The sequence below is a fragment of the Falco naumanni genome, chromosome 2 (assembly GCF_017639655.2).
Source record: "Falco naumanni isolate bFalNau1 chromosome 2, bFalNau1.pat, whole genome shotgun sequence".
Classification (NCBI taxonomy): Eukaryota; Metazoa; Chordata; class Aves; order Falconiformes; family Falconidae; genus Falco; species Falco naumanni.
In genome coordinates, this window is record NC_054055.1 from 14,674,765 (window position 1) to 14,698,282 (window position 23,518).

Consider the following 23,518-nt stretch of genomic DNA (forward strand, 5'->3'; position numbering starts at 1 on the left):
ATTGTCAGGACACACGGCTTCGCCCAAGGGCAGCCCAGAGGCTGGGCATCTTCCAAATATCAAAGGCTGATGGTGGAACTTGCCAGAATTTGCACGATGGTAACACTCACAATTACAAAATCATTCTTGCTATTATTCCACTGCAATCTGTGACATTAGGCTTAAGCCCTGGGTACAGTTGTAAGACAAAGACCTAGAGGCTATGCAGGAATTTTATGTAGTAGAGTGTATTATTAGTCCTCAATAAAACATGGCAGATGTCCCCGTTTTCCCTATTGTGTTCTGTGTAGAAAGGGCAAGCAAGCTAAGAACACGAAGGTTACAGATTTCAGGGATGATTTTCTATTTAAAGCCACTTCTGAGTGTTCAGTATTTTACATAAATTAAATTTGGTTAGCACATACTGTGAGACAGTAACAAAGCATTTCAGCTTCTGTAAAAAAAGTGTTATGGTTATAGAGAAAAAAATCAAAAATGTTTGGAACTTGAAAGTGCTTTTTAGAGAGGATCATTTTAATAGAAGTTTCCATCAGCTACGAAGAGTTTATTCTACACTTGCTGTTAAGTGAGGCCACTGTCCAAAGTGATCACAGACATTTAGGAAATCCAGTCTTCTTCCTTTCCTTATCATGAAAATTAAAGGATAATGAAAATTCTGTTTTTAATGGATGGGCAAATATATATATCTGTGGCCTATTAATAACATACAGACTTTAAAAAAATCCAGTATATTAAAGTTGCATTGATTCAGTGCTGGATGAGATGATAGATCGGGCTGCCCTGTGGCAGAAATAGTCCCTTGCTCAAGACTCTGGATTGCTTATGTTACATGGAATTTTGTTAATGAAGAGGAAAAAAGAAAAGCAGCCCAAACTTATCTCACCCTTCAGCAAACCCGTCCTATGAAATGTAATGGGACAGACCTGAATTAGGTTTCACATGTCTTTCCTACATTGCAAGACACACACACACACAAAAAAAAACCCCAACAAAAACAACCCAACCAGGAACAGTGTTCCAGAAAATATTTTGAAATAAATACCACACTGAAAAGAAAGGAGGAGAGAAAATTCTGTCCTCCTGTGAAGATTTGATTTCTCAACTTTTCCTATGCTCCACATCTTCCTATAATGTCAGGCTCTACTTAATGCATGGTCACTTAACTTCCTCACATCCTCCCTGAATATTCATGCCTTAGGTTTTAACAGGCTCTGTGTTACAACCTGATACACGATGTGATCTCCAACCCCTGAGCTAGTACCTGCTAAGTTTTATATTGCTACCCACACAAACAAAAAGAAGGTAACAACTATCACCAGCCTTAGAATCCAGTAAGAATATTTAACTCTTTAATAGGTGTCTCCTGTTCTGAGTCTGGATAGTACTCCTACATCCACATAATGAAACACATTTTGTGTCATCTGTTACTAAGGGTGAGATTCAGATCATTTTACTTCCACGTCAGTTCACATCTGAGTGAAATCTATGTGCTCAAATCTTAGGGATCAAGACTGCCTTCTCTACAGCATCATTTAAGTTCTGATTCAAAGGATGTGATCCAGACCAGGAGCTCTAACTTGCTTGTGGTTTTGGGATTAAAAAAAAAATATATCTTTTGAGCCTCCCAAGGATATGATCTTCTGTTCTCAAGGGTGGGAGAACTGGGCTGCCTCTAGTAAGAGTGGGTTCCAGAACAGCAGAAAGCACTACTGCCCCGGTTCCTATTGCTCTAAGATTCACCTGTAGCCTTGTGTTGGGGCAAACTGTCCCCCAGATCCTCGACATTGACACCTGCTCACTTTCAGAAATGTAGTAGTCCAAAAGGCCAGGTATCGTTTACATCTTAGTTTTCCATTTAAGACAAATACGTAAAGTACCTATATTTTGCCTAAGTCTCCAGACAGATGGATCTTACATGTGTACTCGCGCCTACCTAAATTCAGATGCACAAATCATACTGTTTTCAGAAATAAGGGTACTTATAACTACTATTAAAGGAATTGAAGCATAGAATTTTTTATTGTTCGGTATCAGCTCACAGTATGCTTGATTATATGCTGAGCCTGTAGCTTTCCAACTCCTCCATATTCTCCCGAAAAGCCCACTTCATTTTCATGCGTGGCATGCTGGGCTGAATAGAAAAGCCACATTTAGCTATAATTTTGGAGTTCCAGTAACAATACAATAAATATAGATGGATCCCTAACAGTAATAGAAACATAACCTAGTTTTGTTCAACTGATTCTCTAAATTAGTGCTCTCAGTGTCATCTAGTGATCATAAAGGTATCTATTAAAGCAATGTTTGGCCAAAGAAGCACACAAACTGCAAGGTGTGAGCCTATCCTTCAGGTTTCCCCAGAGAAAAAGCAGTCTTTACAAAAGCATCTGAAATCTTAATCTAAGATGACAAATGCATTCCATCTCCATCAGTCAGCAAATCATCCTCCTTCCCAGCTATCACACTCACAGGGGAGTCAGAACCACATGCATATTCTTGATGTCTGGCACATGGAAATAGGTTTAAATTTGTCTGGCATGCTTTCAGTGCATCCCCTTTCATTGGAAGTGTAACATGCAGATTTATATACACTTTGACTTAATTTTATTCTCTATCTCATATTAGGGAAATACTCATTTTGCTCTCTATATCCTTTGGCTGTATTTCAGCTTCCTCCGGACTACTTCTAAAACTGTCCCAAGTGCAAGACCAATCAATAGGAAAACGAAGGTTTTCCACCTGAGGCCAGAGCTCTAGAAACAACAGAACACAACTTTACCAGCTACTCTGAATGCCCGACTGAGGCAGAACCTCAAAGACATGAGTTTCAGCTTCTGCTACAGAAGTCGGCAGCATACAAGAACGAACATGACATTGCTACAGCACTGTAAAGCACAGATGTGTAAATTATCTTTAAAACTTCCAGATACGGACACAAATACCCCAGACCTGTTTTGTACATGTTTAATTGTACAATGTTAAATTTCTGTACTTTTATTATAAATAATCATTTTGCATTTGAACAGTATTAATAAGACCCACTTGCTGCATCTAACACTGCAATACAGTAGCATACTTCTTTCATAAAATAAGCATTTTTCTGTGTACAGACTTGCAACAGAGTTCTGTCACCTCTCTTATCAACTGCACTTGAATTAGTCGAACTGGTTACTCATGCTTTGCCTGTGCTCCCGAATCTAACTCCATATTGCAAATAAACAGTTTCTCTCCCGCTCTGCGCCCATCTCTTCTCCCCCTGTCCCTTTCCCACCTGCAGTAAGCAAAGCACTGCCTGGGAGAAATGAGAACAGCTGAGGGAAAGTTTTTCTACACAAGTTCATGAATGTGGATTTAGAAGCAGACTGGAGCTCCTCTTACATTGTCACGGAAAAAAAAAAAAAGACAGAAAACAAGGAAAGGAACAGCTATCTGAACATTAAATAATATTAAATGTAATTTTTTTTCCCCATACTCAGAGATAAAAGATGACAGCCAGTATACACGTAAAATAATAGGGAAAAGGAAAGAATGTGAGGAAACTCGGGGTCTAAACCACAGGAAGCAGCAGCCAACAGCAAGTAACTGACACACAGCGCTGCCTCAAACAGCAAGCACAAGCAGGGGCTGACCCCTAAAGCAAGCTTCAAGGTAAGTGAAGAACTCCAAGTGCTTAAAGACTGAAAAGAGGGAAAAAAAAACACAAAACATGAAAGGAAGAATGAGATTCTCTGCACCAACTTGCTTAAGTCAGAGGTATTTTGGGGTTCTCTTTCCTCCACCTTGTTTCCTGAAGAAGTGTAAGAACCTAACCAGCTAAAAAGCACCACCTTTTTAAACGATGATATTAAAAGCTCCCGATTTTACGGATTATTTTCCTCTGACTTGTTAAGGCATAAACTGCATGATAAGATGGCATCCAAATCATGCCTTAATACTGTTCCTGGACAGGAATGGAAAAACATTGTACTGTTTTACACTGCTACAAACCTGACACAATTTATATAGCCTGCATACCAATGCTAGATTTAAGGGACTGTGCCTGTGCATTATATGTATTTTTTTAAAAAACAAAAATAAGATGTGGCCAATAGAACTGTACAGATGTGTATGGATTATTCAGATCAGGATACTCAGTGGTCACGCTTATTATTAGTACAAGCAAAACAAGAATGAATTAGAAAAACATTTTAAAATTTGGACAAGATTCTTTGCAACTATGTACTGGCCAGAGTTAACTACAATTTAGACTAATTCAACAACAGTTAATTTGCGAGAATGACAGTAGATGCATTCAAAACAGTATTGGCAGAAGAGAATAGTTCTGCCCCCTCTGCAAGTGCTGTAATACAGGCAGAATGACAAAAGACATCATGTGTTTGAGATCTGCTCCCTTTAGGGATCATGTTGCTGAAAGTGCGTCCCTGCACACAGCTGCAGTGGCCCAAGGCTCACCAGATAAATACCATGTATATATATACACACACATATTACTGTGTGCAATTAAAGTAAGGAAAGATCACTCCTGCAAAAACAGAACAGAAACACATTTACTTTTCTGAGTGTCAGCTGTGCAAATGGTAAAATTTAAACTAAGACGACACAACCTTATTCTGACTAGTAACACTTAGGAAAACAACTGAGAAAAATGTAGTGTTAGTGTTAAATGAAAGTGCACAATAACCTAGTTTAAGTCAGACACTCACTGCAGCAAGTACATATTTTGGCACCTGCCTGCCCACTGACTGTGAATGTTAATCAGCTCCCTCAAGAAAAGGAAACACCCTTCCACTCCTTACTGTCTTCTACTGCTATCTCCATATAGGGCTTCAGAACTGAGGAATTTATTTTACACAAAGTCAATTAAGAGCTTAGTTAGAGAGAAAAAAGCTTGCCAAAGGGAGATAAATCCCGCAACGCTCCCAAAACATAGCGAGACTCCCACTGAACTCTTCTAGTAATTCATTCCAGGGTCAGAGAGGTGCATGAACACCATCGTCCACCTGCTTCTTGCAAGTTCAGCTGCAGGCTTTATAACCCCCAAACTAAGATGAGCAGCAAAATATTGAGGAGCAGTAAGTTTTTCATCTGGATTCAGGACGATAATCCTGAAATTAATCTAGATTCAAAGATACTCGAACAAAGACTGTGCAGCCCTGTTGCAGTATCCTCACACGGCTCACATAACCATCCTGACATTTCAGATTAGTTTCAAGAGGAATTTGAAGAACTGATGCCTGTGATAGCATAGAATACCATGATCTGGCTTATCTGTGGGAAGTCAAGCTGTTACCAGTCTCTAGGACAGGCAAAGATGACAAATACATTCCTGAACCCTTCTGTAATTATGCAAACGTCCAAGAAAAAGTGCTAATACTACAGAAACTAGTTATTTTCAGGAGGACTCGTATCACTAAGTACTTCAATCAATTTGCGTTAGGAATCATTACCCTTACATTTTTCATAGTTAAGCACTAACATTGTCATGTTAGCACTATAAATCTAGCTGATAAAGTGACCCTGCATCTGAGAACAACATTCACCTGTGGAAGTGAAGAAGTATGATAGCAAGGAGCAGACCTACTCATGGTGCTTTACACTGCTAGTCATATCATTTCTATCTTTCTTTGGTGGAGAAAATTATTTGGGGCTATGCTTCCAAGTCTTGACTCAAAACAGTGGTGTATTAGAGAAACAGCTTTTTCAGCATAGTGTGTAAATGTAATAAATACTTTTGGGGAGGGGCGGAAACTAATAGAGGGCCCCAAGGGGACCTAAATAACCTGAGATCCCCTTGGTTCCTACACAGATTGGAAGTACACAGAGAAACGGGTGAAGTTCAGATCACATTTCAGGAGAAATGGAGATTCCCAGATATGCTTCTCAAGTGTAACAAGCAGGGCACATCTGCTTGCACGGGAAAGAATACAGCACAGGAGCATCAAAAGAGGCAAGTATAAACGAGGGTCATCTGGACCAACTGTATACAGAAGGATGCAGAGTTTTCCTGCTAGCTAAAGATAGGCTTTTGGAAAGTACTGGAGTCTTGAGGAATTAAATCACAAAGCCTAGTTTCAGCCTGGAAGCTGAGACTCCTGTACCTCTTTCACAGTCAACGGACAGAGCCATTGATTCAGGGCTAGGAATAACCTCTGCCTCTCCACTAGCTATACCGAATTATATAATATAGCAAGGTTAAAGTTAGCTTTTGGCAGTGCCTGTCCCACTGTGATAGCAATATTCCTCCTTTCTTAGTAGGAGATGGTACAACTCATCTATTCCAATGTTAATATTTCCTTCTTGTGAGAAAATCTGAGTTTGGATGAAACTAGTTCAGCTTCACCTTCCAGGTGCCTTTATAAAGCTGAGAAATTCCAGTCTACAAGAATCTGTAGATGATGATCAATTAATCTTGCAAATTTCTGTTCTAATTTACATGACTGAAATCTTGAGGCCTCGCAGTATAAAAGTTTTGTTTGTTTTTTTTTCCCTTCCAGACCTTGAAAAATTCCACAGGCCTCTTTTTCGAACTATCTCCTTTATTTATACTTCAATTGTTACGTGGAAATAGCAAGGCGCTGGATAAAATACTTTACTAGCACAGTATTTTAGCATCACACTGACAGACAAGCTAAACAAGCTTCTTAAATTATCCCTTGGGCTTTCCTTCAAGTTACTACCCTAAAGAGTTTTGTATTTGTAACCCTACAACATGTGCTCGTATTACCTTCCATGTAGCAGCATTAAAAATATGTGTTGTTGTACCATCAGTGCTTAACCAGGCAATTCACACATGACTATCATGCTGTAACACTGATTCACCTTCATTATTTACTACTAATACCCCACCAACCTGGGATACCCTGGAAAGCAGTAGGAATGCAGAGGATACTTAATAAGTGAAAATTTTACATCATCCAAATGCTTAAAAAACTAGAAAAAAGCTTTGAATCTACAGAATTCTTAACTCTCACACAGAGCTAAAACCTCAAGTATCAACTATAAATGAAGATTTGAGAGCCAGATTTTTTAGAAGTACTGTATACAGTCTTTCTGCTATACAATGTAATTTTTTTAAAAAAAGAAGTATCAAATCTTAGAAAAACGTACATATGACATATCCACAGGTTAGCTTAGGCAGGTCATAATACTTTCCAGAGAAATAAGAAGCTGTATGTCAGTCATAGGAAGATACAGACCTGCCATATCTGTGATATTTTGAAGGCCTCATTTACACTGTCCAGCCTTTCCCAGTAAAACATCAGTACTGAAAAATCAACAAAATTCCCTACTCTAGCTGTGATATTTGCAAAGAAAAGGGACTGGTTTTCTCTCACCTAGCTGCAGATGTTCAAAACTTAAGTTGCCAAAGTCTAAACTCCACCTGGGTGGTGGTGGTGGTGGTGATGGTAGTGGTGGTGAAGAGAGAGATATGTAGCTCTGCGAGGTGGAATTCATCTCCTCTGAGGACAAGGGAAATTGCCTTTTCCTTTAATTGCAGACTTTCACTGAGACTTAGACATTCTTAAACTTTGTATGCTCATACAGGTGAGATGAAAGAAATGCCACATCAAGACCTTCTGCACTACGGTCATTGTGAGTGAAGCAAAATAAACTAAAAAGGACCATCAAGGCTGCTCTGGTGGGAAAAGCCCACGTGTCAGTGCAGTGTTGCTGGGACTAATGACTTTTTTGTGCCCTAAGCAGAGGGCAGAAGCAGGTCTTCATCTCTAATTATTTGTTCTCTCATAATTTTTTCATACAATTCCCAATTTCATTGTATCATTATTTTAATCAGGGATGGCAAACTAATGGGCTGAACATTCTTTGATGGTCAGGGCGCTGAATAAAGAGATGCTGAATAAAGAGATGCTCTATGTAAATGCTTCAAAGGGGTTTTATCTTCCAGTCTCTATGACAGTGCTGAAGAAACTGGAAAAAAAATACAATGATGAGATTCTTACAGCAATTTTGGATTTTTCTACTTAGGTACCAAATTTATTCAAAATTGGGAACTGAAAGCTTACTGTTTCATCATGTAACTCTGAATAACAGCACCACTAGATTGTAAATGCATTCCTATCAAATCCTCTAAAGGCAGGTGTCTAGCAGCAGATCTCTGCTGCTGTTATTGTTGAAATTGCACCAAAATGGGCAATCTTGATTTGCTAGTGTACATTAACTCCCACATTAGCCAACATGTGTGTGTATCTATCTGAAAGGATGTACAAAAATCCACTGAAAAATAAATCCAAATCTTTCTGCAACCTGAGCTAAAATTTTTCAGCTTACTTTCTGGAAACATAGAAAGTAGGTCAGCACACATCCCAAAATAGCACATAAGCACTGAGAGAAAAAGTCGTGTATCTGTATCTTTGGACTTTTTAGCTCATTTCTCTATGGGGGGAACGGAGAATGAAAGCCTTTCCTTTATTCTACTATATGGAGGAACACATACAAGAAAAGGCCCCAAAATCATTCACCTACATGGGGGTAATGTTATCTGTTTTAATCAAAGTAAAACAGCAATGAGTGGAACCATTTAAGCTTAATCTAAATATAAGCAAGGGCAAAGTCAGGAAGTTTTAAATGTGTTTAAAATGTACTGGGTATGTATCACATCCTGTTCCTTGTATCAAAACCCTATTTGGTAAAATATTTGCTTTGGAAATAATGGCATATTTCTGTGATTTTGTTGTTCACCTTATGATATTTTTTTTGAAGTATTTGCTGTTTCAATAAGAACTGCGGCCTATCTTGTGATATCTTCCATGCTATGCACACTCCTGAACAAAAAATATTTTCTTTAATACCAGATGCAGGTCTCCCACTTTTTATTTTTCTTTTTTCCCCTTCCTCTTTTTAAGGAAGTAAAAACACAAGCAAAACCAAAATTATTTAAACACTCAGACACCTTATATCTATAAAGAGTCTGAAGAACTCTTCTGGGATTAATATTAACAAACTCCTTTCATGAACTACTATGGTACCTTAAGAAGAAAAGAAAAACAAAAACCACTCAGGCAATATTAAATGATGCTTATCAGCCCTAAAATGTTATTACTTTATTCAAGTCAATAGAAATACTGTTGGCAACAACATGATGAATGATGCTGATCTGTTTCCCAGAACAGATTTCAAGCTAGAACACTGATATTTTTAATTAGGAAAAAATGATACTGCCTCCCCCAGATTCCAAGTGTCAGTCTTCGTTTGGATCTCTGCACTAGATTAACACAAATGTCTGAAAGATACTGAGCACTGGTAGTATGACCTTTTAAGTCCAGTGATTTTTATGCAATCAGCAGGAATCTCTAAAAATAACAAAACAAATCTATTTATAGTTCTTCCTTTTCTGGTTGTTGTTGATTTTTGGTTTTGTGTGTTGGTGTTGGTGTTGTGAATTTTGTTGGGTTTTTTGTTTTGTTTTGTTTTGCTGTTTTTTTAAAAAAACTATTGGTCTATCTGTTGGTCTATCCATGCTCCATCTCAATTCTTGGGCACATGGCACTCACATATTCCCCTGCATCAGTCCAACCCATTTTAAATATTGCATCCACCAGCTTGTGAAGTACTAAGATCCACGTGTGTATATATATATATATAGAGAGAGAGAGAGAGATTAGGTAACTAGAGAATTGGACTCTTTCGCAGAGCTTAAGTCTCTCCAAAAAGGGAGATCGAAATGGAGAACAACTTACTGAACCTATAGCTACTGGCATCTGCACTTTTGTTTGACACTCAATAAACCAATACTTGCCATCAGAACTTAAGTAAAAATCAGGACCTTCGTAGGTAACACAAGCTTCACAATGAACCAAGTGAAGAAACAATGGAGGTTCTCAAACTTCAAAACATGAAGTCAAAGCACTAAAATAAAATAAAACGGTTGAGGTTTTATGTCCTGTGAGGTCTCGACCTTGCAAAATTTTGAAACTCTAACCTAGCAACCAAAGTGCATAATTAAACACGTTTAATTGCATTCCTAGATTACTGCCAGATAGCTTGTCACATGCCTTTGTGGGTCTAAACAGTTTTAATTCATTACTTCCAAAAGCCAAATGCACAGAACTGACAAGAGTTCAATTTAGACCTGGAAAATTTATATTAAAATATCATAAGATCAAATAAATCAAAGAGCATAAGTTTATAGTGCAGCATTAAAATAAATAAAGAGGAAATAAGGCAGTTATGAGTAGCAACAGATACGACCTCCCCTAGCTTTCTCTTGCTGATGCCAACAATGCCACCCTCCAAAACCTGAGAGAACCTACGGAAAGATTCATCAAACTTTAGTACTGCTAATTTTTCTGATATGCTACCAGTGTAATTAAAACCCATCACTGTTCTAGCTAAATGGACCTAAATAATTTCCTCCTTGCCCTGGAATTTTTCTAAACTGTAAAAGACAAAGAGATTTCACATGAGCACATCACATCAGTTGGTCTCATCTCCATTTTAGAAAATAAAAGCCCATGAATATGTTTGCATATTCATGTATTTCCAACTCTGAGTTCAAGGACATTTACAAGACACCTGCTAATATGCCAAATTTGTATTCATTGGAGTGGGAAGCCTGCTGCCATGAGATACTGTTCTCACTCAGAAGTCATTAGTTTAACCACTGAGAGGTAGTATCTTCTTAAACCCGCTTTGTGAAGGAGAAACTTTAGTATCATCACTTGTTTCAAGGCACAGTAAAACAGGTAAACTACTCCAGAAGTGGTCAAATCTAGTATTTTCTGAGTTTGCTTAACTGGGATGTAGGAAGTCCTAGAATTAGTCGTAAGGTAGTCTAGGAAACAGTGCTCTCATTTTCCAGCTTAGAGTCTGTAATTACATATAGCTGTACTTTTCCAGACCAGAGTCACCACTCATTCCATCCTGGCTCACGTGGTGCAACGATACGTGCTCAATCTTGTATCTACAGCACTAGTGACTGCGCTAGACTCCTGTGGCTGCCTTATTTTAAATGGGTTAGATGTCTCCCTTACACCCTTCAGTGACTGACACACGAATTTCAGCACGTTCCAATGGTACCCCAGGTTGAAAGTGCAAACGCTGCTGTGGAGGTGTGTCCTAGAGCCGTACCACAAGTCAAACTGAACTTACAGACTTAGGCATACGGAGCCTTTTTCCCATCAGCATGCATGTAACACAACCCTGCTGCACAGAACAGCTTATCTTTAGGCAATGAAAATCACCATCTTCATAATGGTCATATAAATCTAGAATATACGCCACACATTTACAGATGTCTGTGCTCTACAGCATAAATACATCATTCTACTTGTTTTGATCTGCATGGTCTTGGATATTAAAAAAAGACTACATTAAAATAAAATAGGCACTGAGTAACAAATGGTATTATAATAATTGTCCCAATGTACTGAAAACCATCATACAAAAATCTAGAGAAGCTGAAACAGAAAAATCTGTATTTAAGCAAACAGCAAAAACCGTAAAAATAACTACTCAGATTGAAAAGTCAGAGAAAAATCTGTAATTAAGCAATCAGTAAAGAACATAAAAATAACTACTCAGATTGAAAAGTCCGTGGTCCTGTCAAGAGCCTTTATAGTACTGCTCTTTAAAAGTAAAATAAAATATTTCACTCCTCAGTGGAGTAGAATTGGGACATTATGGAAGCCAGTACTCCAGGAGAAATACTGCTAACAATGTAATTTGGCATGACTTACAGCCAATTACAGGGCAAAATTAATTGCCCCAAGAATTCTTATTTTTATATAGCCAGGAGGACTAACTGCAGCTTAATAGTGGTAGCTTAACACGCATCCAACCTTTGTTACTAGGAAAAAAAAGGTTTGGTTTTGTTCGAGAGAAGGACATCGATGAATTTGTACTCATGTCGCTCTGTGTTATTTCCCCAGGTCCCTTGAGATATAAAAGCATGGTAGTAATTGCAGCTATTTCAGATACTTATTTAGTACACATGGAAAATACTTATTCATCTGTTTTCAAACACATACAACCAAATATAGGCAACCGTTTTCTGTAAGGAATTTCAGTCCCAGGAAGGCTTTAGCAAAACACTTGCACTATATCTGATTAGTTTAAACCCACAAGTTTCTTCAACTCCTGGTAATAGTTTGCCAGCTTTCACTAACATTAAGACAGAGTCCATAAATACTTGTAGTAGGGTATGTGCACATTCTTATGGCACCATGTGATGGTCTTAATACAGCTTTGTAATTCATATGTAAAGTGAGGCAGTAAGAAGCCCAAAACTGTCATTGCTAAATGCTAAATTAAGTTCATGCACAGAATCCTGTTCCATAAGAACTCCATATACATGAGCTTCCAAATCCCAATACACGTTTTGTATTTTTCACCTATGCAAAAGACTTAACTATTTACTAAAAAACTGTAATAGTTGCCACATGTATTCAATAAAGAAATGCATTCATACATAAAATTCACTATCATTCTAACAGAAAAATTCCACCTAAATCCTTAATGACTAGATAATGAATGCAAAATCTTACCTTTCCCTGAAGCAACGGTTTCCAGTACTGATCTCTTCTAATGCTTTAATTTTGCAATGTAATTTTCATTAATAGTTTTCTAGTTCAGGCAGAGATGGGTTAACTGTAAGCACCCTGGATGCTATCTTGCTTGCTTCCTGGAGATCACTGTTTTGCATTGTGAGCCATCACAACCACCTAGGGAAAATAAGATTTGTCTTAACCTTCAGTCACCTGGACACCATGACATATTACTGCTCCTCCTTTAAACAAAAGATTAAAAAAGTCCAAGTCTTAAAGCATGACCTTAAAGATTGTATTTATCTACCAAACATTTTATAACAGATGCTGTTAAATCAATTATTGCATACTTTCTTTTCTTTACACTGACAACACGAACTAGACCTTTTTTATTTTTTGGTAGATTTCTAGTCAGAAACTATAAGCAACAGAGGAAACTGAGTTATGCTGTAATTCCTTAAGCAGAAGTAAACAGAACAGTGTCTCTGGAAAATAAAAATGCTGAAAGTAGGAATCTACTTTTACTATTTGGGTATAACTACAAGGTCCCTATTAGAACAGGAAACATCGTACTTTGTTTGGTGCAATTACAGGCATCTGTCAGCCAATTTTGTAACTCAGTCTAAACTGCAGGCTCACAAACAAAAGTTAGTCACCCATAACCATTCTTTGAGACAGGCTATGTACATTTGCTCTTATGCTCTGTGGAAGTGGCACAAAGGTAGCATTGCAACACTCCCTCACCTAGACTGGCTGAAATCTCATCAGCCCTCAAAAATCCCAACACAGACATGGCTTTTGGATGGCAGGACTGTTCTTATTTTATATCAGGTTTGTGACCTGGCTTCCCTGGTCATAAGACCAAAGGAGCATGAAATTGTCTCTGATGCTCCTCCTCTGAGCAAACACACTGATCATATGATGCCATGTTACTGTCAGCGTGTCCTAGGTTTTAATGTCATTTCAAAAGGTAGTGATGGAAAAGAATCTGAGACTTTTGAGCAGATCCCAGCATGCACAAAGGTTCCGAAGCCGAAACTGCCACCTGCACCACATCCATGTTCAAAACCACTAGCAGCAGATGTGGATACTGCCCTTCAGAGAAATAGCACTGTCTCATGATGGATATGCCTAGAGGCCTATAATGCTGAATTATCAAAACCAACTGGAATTTTGCAACTGTAAGGACAGTTTGGATGTTCTCTGTGCGCTCAAGGAGTGATGCCGCTACATAGATCTGTGACATCAGTAAGACACCTTGTTTGCTAACTTGAATATGAGATGCAGTTGCTCAGAGCCTTGTCTAACCACAGCACTGAATACCTCTAAGGACAGTCTCACAACCCATCTGGACAACAATAGCGCTGACAGAGCAGGCTCTTGAACAGCATATCTTAATCTCAATACTCCAGACTCATGGCAGCAAACAGGACAATCCAACTCCAACATTACTTGACCTGGTCAGCCCCATGAACTGTTTGATAAGGCACTTAATTAAAAGATCTACTGAGTTGATATTATCAAATTATACTCAGTTTTCTGCTATCTCATAAAACGGTGTTTTACAACCCTGTCTCCTCTGCCACCCTTTCCTTAAGAACAAGAACCACCCTTAACAATACATGGTGAAGTGATGAAGGGCTCATACATTTGTACTTCTCTTTCTTTCCTTCTGGATAGCCTTTGTATCTGTCTTCCATAAAAACCACAATTATTTTAAGAAGCACTACCACAAGTCTGGATAATTCTCTTCTTGTATATTTATGCAAGAGTTCAGGTTTCCCAAACATTAAGAGAACTATCAAACTGTCAACTGAGTCAAAACTCATTGAGACAGACAGGGCAATCATGGCTCACATCTGCTCCTTCAAACTTTCTGCAAATTTGGATATCTTTTTGTATGCTATACTCAAACATTTTAAAGATAAGGCCCCGTTGTTCAGATGCCTTTTGGTTTTAGAAAATGAGATGTGACAGACAGTAGAGCTAACAGGTTCCAGAAACTGCTCTAGTTCCTCATCTGCCTGCTGAGGAGATTGTTCGCGTCTGCGAGACACTGTCGGAGACTTACAAGATTTCTGGACAAAAATGAGTTATTCCAGTAACACGGAATACTTGAGGTTATCGTAATCAATACAACAGAGTGGGTTTATTCCGTCATACATCACATCTGTGCAGTAAGGAAGGACTGCATCTTAAAAGCAATTGCCTGGGTTTGCATATCCATGTGATGAATTGCACTTTCCAATCTCTGGTAGCCTGAAGTCATTTCCCTTCACTTCGGGGGGAGAAGAGGGGTCATGAGGAGAGAGAGTGCTTTCCATAACAGACTCTCAGGCAACACTGTAAATACTGACTTTCACGGACACTCTTTCAAAGAACCGGCACAAGCTGAATCAAGCAGTCTCCAGGCAAACGTTACAACCCTGCGCTGACACACCACCTTCTCAGTCCAGTATATGAAGGGCACAGTCCCCTCTACAACCACAGCACAAACCGGACCCTGACGAAAGCTCAAAAAGAGGAACCTGAAATAAAGTACAGTATGGATATCATTAGTTTAACTGTGGAGTGTCGCACCATGATTTGTTGTCTGCTATCTTTTTACTCATCCTTGAGACATTTCTTGGTATGTTATTTCTCCGCAGGTATTATTTACACCAAACCATGACTTTCATAGATCAGAAATACGTGCCATACAACACGTGTAAGTCACACAGATTATCCGCACTTCCACTGTGCCCCACTTTTTCTCCCTAAGAAAGCAGGATTTGCGTTTCTCTCTCTTCTTAAGAGGCAAAGAAAATTAATAAACGCCCTCAGCAGGTGCACAACGGTCTTGTCGATATTACTGCCTAACGGGCAGTACTGAAATAATCATCATAAGACGAAGCAGTAGTTACAAGCGTGACGATTGCGGCATCCCACGCGGGCCCGGCGCCCCCCGGCGCGGCGGCGCCCGCTCGGGATACGAAGGCCCGGCGGGGGGACGCGGCGTGGCGTTCCGGCGCCCCCTGCTGGCCCTCCAGCAGCACGGCCCGGCCCTCCCGCTTCTGTCGTCCTTCAGCTGTGACAAAGATGCCTTTACACAAAAACACACTGGAAAAGAACAAAAAACAAACAAACCAAAAAAATCCCACCCCACCCACAAAAAACCACAACCAAACTACCCCACAACCCAGCCCTATAGAAACTTGAGCTGTACAGTGCAATGTAGCTCAGTATCAGCATACTCGGTGCTGCTGGACCTGCCATGCGTTATCTTTGCCGATGGTCAGAATTGATCTGTCCAATTACAAGGGCAAAATGTTCTTTACCAGCCCTCCCTGTGTCTGATACTTCTAATAGACACCAATAATAACTGGCATCCCACGCGCAGCTCCCACCAATAGGAAGGACAGCTCTAAAGAAAGAACAACTATTTTTACGGAACGTCTTTCACCGTGGCAACTGAGACCTGACAATACAGGCATGACGTCGAGTATCATCCACTAAAGAAAGTGCTCCAACCACGTCTTGCCAAGCACGCAGATAAAGTCAGTCCAGATGCCAGATACAAGGTGATCTAAATATAAGCTCCGTATACAGCGTCCTGGTGTAAGGCCAGATGGTATGATTTCCAGAAGCAAAGCCCCTCCGCCCGGCCAGCCCAGCAGCCACTTCACAAAGCCAGTTCGCAGATTTGCAACAGCAGACGCGAAGCTGCAGCGGGCAGCACGGAGGAAGGAGGGGGGGAAACGGTAGGGCTGAGATGAAGGAACTTCTGAGAAAAGCCACCCAGGAGGTCATTGGGGCAGCCTTGTCCTTTCTGGTCCCTCGGCAGGTGAGGGCAGCGGAAAGCAGCCTATGCCCAGCTGCGCAGCAGGAGGCAAAGACCTGTTGCCTGGCCATCTTGCCATCCTTGAAGCACTGCTCAAGAAAAGCCACAAGAAAAGGAAAGGCAGCATCGAAGTAGGTCTTGCTGAGCTGTCTGGCTGCTTCCACCCATCAAATGGTCAAGTAACTGCCTACTTTATCTACCTACAGCTACACCCTAAAGCCAACACTCACCAGAATCCAAAGAAAGAACAACCGAGCTTTCCTCAGCTCATCTTATGTTTAACAACAGGGAAAAATTTAGTCTCGGAAATGACACTGGCTATTGCAAATCTGCTCCTAACGCTGTCTCTTAACTTTGCACCTTTAAGCTCTGTACAGCTTTGTACCTGCTTAGTTTTGCTTTCACAGAATCCTGTCTGCTCACCTGAAATTCATACCCACTATCTCACCATTGTTCCAGGCTCTGCTCTCTGCTTCTCTCCTTTGCCGCATGCAGCTTCACATGATTCCCTCCTAATATTTCTGTGTTTATTGACTTTAAGATGGTGCTAATAAGAACTGATGGTCAGATAATCTCCAGAACATGCTGAAAGGCACACAAACTTTTGCCAACCGAAATTGCAGTACTATTTGTCAGAAACCATTACTACTGTATTTGAAATATTTACACACATGCTTCTACTTTGGTAATCTATATTTACCAGGGATGGAGAAATCAGTTTGATTTGGAATGTCAAGATCTGAATTATTATAGTCAAATATTTATTGCACAGAACAAACCAGAAACTCCGTCATGAAATCTGTGCAGTTCATTTGAGGCCACCCACTAACCGGAAGGCAGATGTGGACCCAAACCAAATGCACATCCCTAAATCTCAAAACTGAAAGCAAGCCATCAAGCATTTGCAATGCATGATGTTATCATCCATTTTCAGGAATTACTATTTTGACGGCTATGTTCAGGCATTTATATACTTGCTTTGTACTACTTTCTGCTGGCAAAGATTTCTTTTGCTTTAGCTGTTTTGTTATTTTAAAACAATTTACCACTTCCTTTTTTCCACGTTTAAAAGGTCTGGTTCCAAACAGTAAATGGCAGAAGTTATCTCCCTTAAGACTTGGCTGTTCATTAGATGGCTGGTTAGGGCTGCAGTAGCCTGTTCAGTAACAGGTTACTTACGCAATGAAGTTCCTCTGCCTAGCAACCCTAAAGGTGGGGTTCAAAACAGCAACTGCACCAGTCACATTTTGTAACTAAAAGTGAGGGGAAAAAAAACCCAAAGATGCAGGAACCAAGAGTGCAAGAGGGAATAATTGCTTTTCTTCATGAGAAATGTAACTTACTAAGAAAAGAAGGTAACAAACAACATAGAAGAATGAATCAAAGGCAGCTAAAATACTTCCCTCTCAAAGTTGTAATTAATTCTGAGATCATAATATGATAATGATGATTAAGAGAAGTAATTCATGCAGAGAACATGTTGATCCCTGCAGAGGATCATGTAAATACTTTGCTATTCTGGCACTAATCTTCCCTTTCCATTGAAAACCAGAACAATCTTCGCTTATAAAAAATTCCTGTTTAAAAAAGTTAGTAGTAAAACAGCTAGATATTTTGAATACTTACAGAGAAAGGTTCATAATTAGTGTCTTTATGTTGAGAAGCTCAATTGATAAAAAAAGTGAAGTCAAACATAAAAATGACTGTTGACTGAGTTTTAGGAATAAAATTAATGTTATTGATTTCATTTACTAAGTTTATGCTGGTTAAAAGCAGGCAAAATTACAAGATAAAATACATGATTTTTGAGATCTATAAATAAATATTCTGTGAAAGAATCAAGGAAACCAGTACCTCAAACGTTACTGAATAGAAAAAAACCCACAAGACAAACCAAAACTTTTTGGCTTTGTATCACTTTATTGCTCTTAAAAAACTATTTCATTTAACGATTTCCCCACCCACCCCAATTTGGAAGTCTTTCCTTTCTTATGCTTGCCCAAAACCTGATTATCACCACCAGAATAAGCGTAGCTGGGAAAGTTATCCATTTATATTCACTTGAATAGATCTGTAGATCTAGTATAGTAGAACTTGTATTTTTCTATTGTATTCTATTAATGGAGAGGGGAGAACCTCCCAGGCAGCAGGGATGCACTCGAGCCAGTCCATGGAGTGCAATGCCACACCTGGAACATCAGCGCTTGCTTCAGACCAGCGGTTGCTGTGCAGCACCACATAAAGCTTTTGGTTTGGGTGCTGGAGGGAGCAGAGCTCTATCAGTTGCCTGCATCTACCCAACTAACTGCACTTCTCGTTTGGTTGTGCCTGGCCAGGCCTGAGCAGTCTGCAGCTCTGAACTGGCGCAAACAGCTCAGAAAGCAGCTGAGCATTTCTGCACAACCATTGCTGTACACACATCTCCAGTCCTCGTGCTTTTTCTCCTCATGCTCTGAAAGGCAACTAGTATTAGTCTTTATGTATACTTCAACTCTTACCCCAACATACTGGTCTCTTATACTGGAGCCCTTTCTGGTAACTATGTTGCTTTACACAGTAAAGAGTGTGATGAAGATGAGGAGTCTGAGATTCATCTTTCACGGTCTGAAACTGGTCGATAAACATACCAGTACTCAGAGGCACTATTCTCTGATGTGTTACTACACCATCTCTAGAGCTCAACTCAGCAAACTGTTTCTTACCAAACACACATAAGGTCACATATATTTTACATTTACCCAATTTTTAAGTAATGTTCACCTTACCAATTGTCTGTATACCCACACAACCTGATTACTATTAGCAAAGGCAGTTCATTAATAAACATTCTGTGGTCCTAAAAACATTCACTTAATTCACTGGAAGAAAACAAGATAAAGTGATACAAAATAAACACCTCAACTATTAAAAATTTGTAGGTGAAGGCCAGGACCAACCTTGTTTGCCAGCAGGGTGGCAGTACATGGATTATTGCCTCTGCCTGCAGCCACTGATAGCTCCACATTGAGGAAAACTTTCAAAATTACTATCAATAAATGCCATCTCATTCTAGTTTTAAACTCTCTGGTGTCCAGCTACTTTGTAAGAGAACTTCTCAAAACACAACAGTTCTATATAAATTTAATCTCAAAACTGCCAGTCAGTCTTGAATAATTTGTATTTGTCAAAGATTTCAAAAGTGCAATGGACAGAATCAGATGGTATTTTAAAAAGACCCTAACATCTGACATAGAGGATTAAAAACACCCAAACAAATGAAAGAAGAATAAAAAAAAGCGCAACCCTCCCTCTACTTCACATTAACTTTTATTGGGAAGACTCGAGCACGGCCAACACAAGAGAGCTGGCAGGACAGAGCAGGACGTAGAATGAAGGGATCTCATTTTCCAGCACTAGCACTGATTTCCTCCTCGTGAAAGTGATCACATAACTATGGCCTCATTGGGAGTCAAAGTAATAACAGGAAAACACTTTGTTGTGTAAAAGGTAAGGAGCGTTCTATACATGACTAAAATGGAAAATAAATGGTGGTGTGGTGTTGCTCTTGCTACCAGCAGGACAGCGCTGCATTCCCAGAAGAGTTCTGTGGCTTGCTGTCCTACTGCAAGCATCTTTAATAGTGCACCAAGTGTTGGTTTGGTGACTACAGCAGAAGTAGAGGTCCATTTGAACAAAAATATAAAAAATAATCCTCTTATAAACAAACTTGGATCTTTAACTGGGGCCAAAAATCTGGTATTTATTTTAGTAGGCTTCTGTGATGCAGCTGGCTGCAATAGTTTTCAGATAGGAGCTGCTACTTTTGTTTTGCTAGTTTTAATTAAATTTGATCTCTGAACTGGCATTTCATTAAATAGTTTTCCTTTTTCTGATCTCTTTCCTCACTCTGTTTTGATTAATCAGATATGCAAGCAACTTCAGTGACCCCGACACAGCGACTCTCAATAAATAAACTCTGGATGAAACTCTTACACAGTCTGTGCAAAGCATCATGAACAAGATTTAGACCCAAACTTTCCCAGCTTTCCTTGTAGGCACAAGCAGGAAGAACAATTTGAAAGATGGCTATCAAAAATGGTGGAACAGAAATCTCTTTCCAGGGACCCTTTTTCCTATCATTATCTGCTCCTGTTGGCACAAGTCCAGAGGAAGATGATCAGAGGGCTAAAGCACCTCTCCTGTGAGGACAGGCTGAGAGAGTTGGGGTTGTTGAGCCTGGAGAAGGGAAGGTTCTGGGGACACCTCACAGCAGCCTTCCAGCACCTAAAGGAGCCTACAGGAAAGCTGGAGGGGGAGTTTTTACAAGGGCATGTAGTGACAGGACAAAAGGGGAATGAATGGCTTTAAACTGAAAGAGGGCAGATTTAATTAGATATTAGGAAGAAATTCTTCACTGTGAGAGTGCTGAGGCACTGGCACGGGCTGCCCAGAGCAGCTGTGGCTGCCCCATCCCTGGCAGTGCTCAAGGCCAGGCTGGATGGGGCTTTGAGCAGCCTGGTCTAGTGGAAGGTGCCCCTGCCCATGGCAGGAGGGGTGGAACTAGAAGAGCCTTAAGGTCCCTTCCAACCCACAACATTCTAGGATTCTATGATAATTTTTTTCCCAGCAAAGCAGCTTAAGGAAAAATATAAACAAAATACCCACTGCAGCTAGTACCTTCCTCCATGTTATAAAATTAGCCATCTCTTTAATTTAATTTAAATTTCCTTTATCTAATTAATAGGCAAATTCTGTAGTACAGCATTACTTTTTTCTTTTCCCATCTCAGGTAATTCTTTATTATTTTAGATAAAAAAGAGCAGAAATTGAATAATCTAAACAACACTGAAGCAACGCCTCCCCTTGACTTACAGTTGATCTCTTTTTATACATACAGGCCTTCAGAGTGAATAATTAAGAAGAAAGACTAAAAGTAGCAGCATGTAACTTTTTTTAGTTTGGAATACCAATCAGTTTGCTGCTAACCTACTTATTAAAATATTTAATGCCAAAATAAAAGACAAAATATAAATACCAATCCCAATGTGAAGTGAAAGATTTGAACTATTAGAGCCAAGGTTTCTGAATACGAATAATCTGCTAAACCAAACTCCAGGTACCCAAACTTGATAACAATAGTGTTCTGAATAACACCTTTAGCCATTGTACTTCCTAGCTGTCACGTATATGACAATCAGAATCACAAAGACTTCCAAAACAATAGGTAAATTTAAAAAAAATAAAAAAATAAAAAAAAAAAGGAAAAAGCCCTTCAGTTGTAAAATTATTTAAAAGATGACTTCATTTAGGAAAACCAAGCCATTCAGAAAGTATCTGTGAGGAAGCCTTTATATTTGCAATTAGTATTGCTTTCTTTGGTTGTACAATAAACCACTGTTAATCATGCTGCCAGTGAACGGCTTCAGAATTAAGCAATGAACTCTTTATTCAAAAACTTAGGCTAACAAAACAAGATGAACATCTATCTCAACAAAACATCTTTTTCTCAAAAGTATTAATAGTGAGCAGAGCCCTCGATGCATCTTTTTTCTCCACTTGGAGGAAGATCTAGATCTGTTCATCTCTGGCTCTGAAGCCTTTGACAAACTTCTATCACTATTAAAAAAAAACAGCTGGAAAAACTACATAATACAGTTGGGAATATCTGTGCTTTAGAGTACTCCCTGCTTTTCTTCAAGAAACAACTTATAAAGAAATAATCTGAGCAAATACTTAACAAATGCATGCAACTTCAATGTTAATGTTCTCCTGTATGCAAATCATAGATAGTAACATTTATGGAATTCATTTACTGATGCTTAGCAACCTGTACAGGAAATAAGGCATAGAAAAAAAAATATCTAATTTCCACAGAAATATAACAGAAAAACAACAAAAACCAGGAAGCTGACATACCGGCTTAACCCTTCACCAATCTGTTAAAAAGAAGATACCCCCTTTGCCTTCACTGGAGGCATGTGCACATAAACGGACAGGCTTTGATGCTGCCATTTTTTCCATGATGTTACTTCAATGTTTCTGAAAAGCTAATTAAGGAAAAATAAGGAAAAATATGCAATAGCACAGCTTTCCTTCACTGTTTATAATTTTGACTGAACAACAGACCTCAAAATCCAGCCCATGTCAGCTCTACTCAGCCGAGTCTCTTCACAATATGGTGTAGGACCAGTCGCAGAAAGCGCACCTCTCCTGCCAATGCCATGCCCCCAGCTCGGTGCAGCACACAAGGAACTGCCAAGTCCAATATCCAGAGGGAAACGTTTGCAGCTCTCTAACTCATTTCAAAGGGATGAATCTGAAGGCAAGGACGAGCCAAGCAAGGCAAGGACAAGAGCTACCGTTCACTGAAAAGTCTCCCATTAATGAAGGGGCCATGCTAAAAGATAAGTGCTTTTCAGTTTTGAGGTTAATTACAGTTATTAGCTTTTGATCTGTATAATTTTCACTTCTATTTTAACTGCCTAACTAGAACTCCCCTCTCTCAAAAATAAACTTTGCAGATCTTTTCTCAAATGTACATTTATCAAGTTCACATTCTCCAATCACATATATATCCAAGACCTTCAGTGTACTGGAAAATCCTGCCCTTTTTTGCAGTTATTAAGGCTGTTTTCCAATATCCAATGTAATGTTGACTGAAGAATGCAGGAAGAAATGCAACCATTCCCCCAAGCAACTACATCAATATCTGTTTGAAAAGGACACCACAAAGCATTACTACTACATACACATGGATCATTGCTTCAGACACAACACAAAGCTTATTTTGTGTTCAGTAGGAATCCACTGCTAAAGCGTTGTGCATATAACACAACCATGAAAAACACACAAGTTTTGAATATAGTTTCTCTTACACAGACCATGGTTGGTCTGCGTAAAACCATCACTGTATAAAATACCAGTGCGGGTTTTACACTTGATTCAGTTCTGGGATGCACAACAAAAATAAAGTCTAAAAACCTAATCCGTAAATATGGGAAACAGGAATATTTAGGCATACCACAAACCAGTTGGCAAAAATGCTAATCACTTTTATATCTATCCAGTACCTCTATGATTCTCTACCCCTACCATGTTTAAGAAAGACAACCCCTTTGCTTTTCCTCTCAGCTTGCATGTCTTGATTAATTTATAATCATTGGTGGCAGTTTGCCTGTTTTTAAGCAGAAAAATGCACAGGAAGCCTGTGAAGCTT

General features: G+C 39.3%; 1 protein-coding gene across 1 annotated transcript in view; it reads right to left on the bottom strand.

The window, feature by feature from the left end:
- FRY (FRY microtubule binding protein) overlaps positions 1–12,669 on the bottom strand; it is a 217,443-nt gene extending 204,774 nt beyond the window's left edge. Inside the window, exon 1 of the mRNA XM_040583936.1 lies at positions 12,504–12,669. The gene's annotated coding sequence lies outside the window, so the exon portion shown is untranslated. The remainder of the gene's footprint in view (positions 1–12,503) is intronic.
- Between the last annotated feature and the right edge of the window lie 10,849 nt (positions 12,670–23,518).